Raw genomic sequence first — 5,692 nt, forward strand, 5'->3', positions numbered from 1 at the left:
TTCAAAATATATGGATAAACAAATCTCTTTGTTAAAAATCATTCTCTCGAGTCGATTCCCACATCATTCGAGTTGGCGTGTTCTTGATATTTCATCTCTGAACATATCACACTTTGACACTTTTGACAAGCGACCAACCCGTCGGGAGTTACGTTTTGAAAAACATAAATGACAAGTCTCCTTGTCGGCAACTTTCTCAAGTCTACCTCTTATGTCATCCAAGTTGACGTGCTTAATGATGGCTTATCTCTAAGTCCATCRCAHTTTAACACTTTCAAGTGATCAACCCGTCAAGAAGTGTGYTTGGTTTTATAAAAACTCGAATGAAACAATGAAACGTCGTTTTCGAAAACACTTAGCTACTTTCGTTCGGTTTGAAAATCTCATCTTTCCGTCTCACACCCAAGCTATAAAAGCTTAGCTACTCATAATGGAAAGTAAAAAATAAATGTCGGAAAATAAAGACATAAACGTAAATTGCGTAAAATAAATGACAATAAAATAAATGACAATAAAATAAATGACGGAAATGTAAATGACGATAAAATAAATGACGGGAATGTAAATAGCGGAAAATAAATGACGGAATATAAATAACGGAAATGTAAAGACGAGAAAATAAATGACGGAAAATAAAATACAAGAAAGTAAATAAAGAAAAAAATGATGAACTTGAAGAACACCCTTGGAGAGGGTTTAAAACAAAAGGAAGAAAAGTTGGGAGAAAAAGTAGAGAGAATCCAATGGATGATGGATTAATTGGTAAAAAATATGGAAACCCTAGCCTCCTATTTATACCCAAAATGGTCACTAAAAGACAAAAGAACTAAGCTTGGAGGCTAAGTTTACCAACACTAGTTACATTACAACAAAAGTGAAACTAGCAAGTACAATTCATAACTAAAGTTCAACTAAATAGTACAAAAGCTAAACTAGAGAGTACATAAGCTWAACTARAGAGTACATCTGATTTTCTACTAAAAATCCAGCCCATTTACAGYTGTACTCCACCTTCAAAAARYCAACGTCTTGTTCATTAAKCCCTCCAAAAAGTCGTGTAAGACCCAGGCCAACGCTGCACCAATGCTGTAGCATTTGCTGTTTTTACAAAAACTCTCAATTAGCTTCAATTTTGCATGYCATCAAGTCAACCACAACATTTAGCTTCATAATAACAAAAGTATAAAGAAATAAATGAAAATGACTCAATTTGGGAAYGAAAAGAAATTATCGTAACTAAAAAGTCCTAAAAAGAGCGCGTTATGTGTTAAATTCTCAACACATATCATACCCCCAAACTTGAACCGTTGCTTGTYCCCAAGCAAYCAAAAGACAAATATAAAGACTCAATATAAACTAAAATGCATGATCAAGGCATTAAGTGCCTTYCCAAAGAGAGTTATAGCATCATGATGTTCATAGCCTTTCATAAATYTAAGATRTGTTACTCAAAACCAAGTTCTTTGCATGAACCATAGGCTAGCATTACCTTTTCTTTGTTAAGTTCAAACACAATCACCACATTAGGATCAATAGGGCTTAAAGGGGTATTCTCTTATTGGCGTATCTTTTCTCTCATAGCCTTTTTCGCTTATATACTCCACATACAAATTTTTCAAATTTTTTGGGCCTTTTGGCCTCTTTTGCTTGGAGTGTGCACATAGCCCCTATGGGACTTTTGTTGTGCCATTTCATATCATTTTATAAAACACATAGCTCCTATGGGACTTTTGTTGTGTTTTCAACACCCTTTGTGTGATAAGGAGTCAATTTAGAGCTTTGCTCTTTTGTATTGACTTTGTGTCCTTGTGTAAAGTCTTCCCCCAAACTTGAATATGACAATGTCCTCATTGGCGTTATRTGGGGTAAAYRGTGTTTAAAGGGTGCAAGTGGCTAGCATGAGTGTAGAAAAGATGGCCTATGTCATTTCCGTAAGGTGATTGTGTGATCAAAGTGTTTTCCCAAAAAGGGTTTTGCTAGTTCTAGTCAAACAAAGTACCTTGATCAAATGACAAACAATCACTAAAATTATTCGGGCTTATGATCTCATGTGTTAACAGTTCTCAAGTGAAATGATCATGCGTAAAAATAAGACTAAAAATTATAAAAAAAACTATTTCCGACTCAAAAAATTAAAATATGAAGCTAAAGTAGGGTGGTAGAACCTGTCCTACTCCGGAAGAGTAGGCTGTGTGCTTCGGGCAGCCACGGATGCTATCTGTGTCCTCAATCTTTCAGTCTCCGTCTTGTATTTGTTCAGCTTTTTCTGCATCTTCTTTAACTTGTCAGCTACCTCAGTCTCCAAGCCTTCTTTCAGCTTCTCAAACCGCTTCTTCATTCTCCTCTCACTTGCCTTTAAACTGCTCTTCAAGTCAGCCTGCATTGTCTCTAACCTCTCTACCATCTCGGTCCGCTGCTCTATCAGGAAATCCATTATACTGCCACTTTGCTCTAAGAGCTCATCCATAGCTCGAGTCATATCTGGCCCTTCCCTGTTTCTCTCACTCCTCTCTCTCAGTCTTGAAACAGCCTTMATATCTATGGTCCATTTCTCCTCACACTCCTTAATGATCAAGTCATCGGTGTATTCCGGAACACCCGCATGCATAAGCAGTTTGTGAATCAGGCCTGGGAAAAAGAGCTTTCCTTGTCTTCTCTTGGCGCAATACATAATGGCCTTTTCCACAACATCCCCTACATTTATTGTTTTACCCGTGACCACACAGTATAACAGGATGATCCTCTCAACCGAAATGGAACTATCGTGGGTAGTTGGGTTGAGGGAATACCTAATGAAGTTCATCCAAACATTGGCATCGGGCTTTAAATTTGAAGCCCTATAGGTCCTTAACATGTAATTGGTGTGGTTGTTCCATCCCGTCCTGACCTTTCCCAACTCTCTACCGATCTCCTCTAGTTGGGCAAACGAGGCTGATTTAGAAAGTGTTTCAAATTCGGTTTCAGCCGGGGGTGTTAGGCCCAAAAGTCTATTGATGGCCTTGGCCGAAATGCTAACTTTAACACCCCGAATTTTGATCTTAGTGGTGCTAAAAATAAAGGCCTCAGCGTAAAACTCTCGAATCAAAGATAGATTAAATAAACTCTTAACCTCACACAGTGCCTGCCATCCCTGCCTATTGATCACCTATCGTATAAAGCTAAACTCATCAAAACTCCTTTTGTCGAACCCTTTATCCGGTAAAATCTGTTTGTTTTTTATCTTGGCATACCGCAGCTGTGCAACCTTAGAACTAAAGCCATCAAACCGCACTTGTGGCCTAGGAATGGGCCGAGTGTTTGACGAGCTACGTGTGGCCCGTACCCGAGAAGGGCCGGCTGTATCCTCAGGCCTATCCGTAGCCGTGAGAGGTGATATTCTAGGCGTGAAAACCGTGTGCTTAAGCTGGACAGAAGGCGGTGTACGTCTTGGTTTCTTTTTTAAAGGCTGACTAGGTACGGCCTTTGACCTCGTAGCAAAAATTCGTCCCAATCCCTTCCTCTTTCTAGTAGGGATTGAGGTCAAATTTCGTACCTCGGCCTCCAAATCAGGCTCTACATTATCCTCAACCACAGTTTCTATACCAGGTTCTACATTAGCCTCATTATTATGTTCACTGTGTGGTTCACTAACATCTTCATTCATTTCATTCAAAACAATGTCCTCAAGCCCAACCGATTCATCCTCACCAGTGTGGGGTATGGGATCGGTCAAAACAGTGGGCATACGTGTGCAAGGGTGATCATACCAAGTGAGAAAGAACACTTTTGGTGGACTTAACACAGTGGAGGGAGAGCATGGAGGAATAAAATGCTCATCCTCAGATGAATCAGAGGTTGTTATTCCCTCAATCAGTTCATGAAGTCTCGAATCAGATTGTACCTCATTGCCCAAATTAGGGCTTGAATCTAGTGGCGACGATGGAGGAGGTTGGTTGATGTCGATCAGCCTCGCGTGTGGTGATGGTGGGTTAATAGCAGCAGACGGTAGAGGAGGCGGAGGCGATGAGTGGTTCTTGATTTCAGGCGGAGGCGACGACGGAGGCGATGGCGAAGGCGACGGCGGCAAGCGCAGGGTGCGTCTCGCCCGTGGAGGTGAGGGGTCTGCGATGAGAGGAGTTATGATCGGCGGTCGCGGTGGTGACGGTGACGGTGACGAGGGAGGAGACGACAAGGAGGACCCCGAGGCGACTAGGTCTACTGTTTCTGGCTCTCCGGTTCGTCGTACGACGATGGTGCAAGCCCGCCGGTGGTTGCTTCGCCGGACAGGTCGTGGTGGTTCGCCAGTTGCCATCCGCTTCAGGCGAGCCATGGTGGGTCGAGTGAGGAGAAGACGAGGCGGTGGTCTGAGTGAGAGAGGCTTAGGGTGGTTTTAGGGGGAGTGGGTTTTGTGGGTTAATGAGTGGTTTTTGTGAGGGTGGTTTTGATTAATGGCAATTTGAATGAGAGTGGTCTTATGGGTAAATCAAATTTGATGGAGTAAAGGAGTGGGTTTGGTGATGTGAAAGAAAAACCGGCGGGTGATGGTTGATGATGCAGGCGGTGATGAGAAGTGGTTATGGGGAAGATAAAAAGTCTTTTCTTCCTTAAACTTTCTAATCACTTGTACTTGATGAGTTAGCAAGATGCTAAATGTAGGTTATCAAGGGGTCAAAATTATTAAATGTGATGGAGTGGGTAAGGGATGCATGGGAAACATAATCTGCAAAAGGGGGCTGACAAAGACTATGGTGATGTAAGCATAAGGTCACAATGTACTTCCCTGACTTCTTACAAAGATGCTTTAAAACCTTCATATGTGAGCCTCAGAATGATGTAGCATTGGCAGAACATCAATCTTCTCCTGAAAGATTCCACAAAAAGCCTACACCAATTCAAACTTTATAAAACTTAAAAGCTCTAAAATATAAAAGGAACAAGGGAAACTATTTACAAACAGATTTGGACTTGAAAAAGTCCAAATACACCTCCATTTAGGTAAAGCCCAATTCTCAGAGCAATGCTCTGGGAATGCTACAGAATCATGAAAAACCTTAACTCGTTGTCCATTCACTTTAAACACTGTGTTGTCCTCCGGATTGATGAGGTCAACCGCTCCATACGGGTAAACTTTATGAATAACAAAGGGTCCGGACCACCTAGACTTGAGCTTTCCCGGGAATAGTTTCAACCTAGAGTTAAATAAGAGGACCTTTTGTCCATCTTTTAACTTCCGGTGTTGGATCCTATTATCATGCCATTTTTTCGTTTTTTCTTTATAAAGTTTGGCATTTTCATAAGACATTTGTCTTTGCTCTTCCATTTCACAAAGTTGAAACTTTCTTTTCCTTCCGGCCTCATCCAAAGACATATTGAGCTCTTTGATAGCCCAATATGCTTTGTGCTCAAGTTCTAAGGGCAAATGACATGCTTTTCTATAGACAAGCTTATATGGGGACATACCGATTGGTGTTTTGAAAGCGTTCAGTACGCCCATAAAGCGTCGTCTAATTTAAATGCCCAGTCCTTCCTATTGGGTTTGACCACTTTTTCCAAAATGCTTTTAATTTCCCTATTAGAGAGCTCTGCCAAACCATTAGTTTGAGGGTGATAGGTTGTGGCAATTTTGTGGTTAACATTGTATTTTTCAAGGACTCCTTTTAATAAATTGTTCACAAAGTGAGTACCCTCGTCACTAATTAGTGCCCTAGGGGTA

Source organism: Cynara cardunculus, assembly GCF_001531365.2.
Source record: "Cynara cardunculus var. scolymus isolate 2C chromosome LG 13, CcrdV1, whole genome shotgun sequence".
Lineage (NCBI taxonomy): Eukaryota > Viridiplantae > Streptophyta > Magnoliopsida > Asterales > Asteraceae > Cynara > Cynara cardunculus.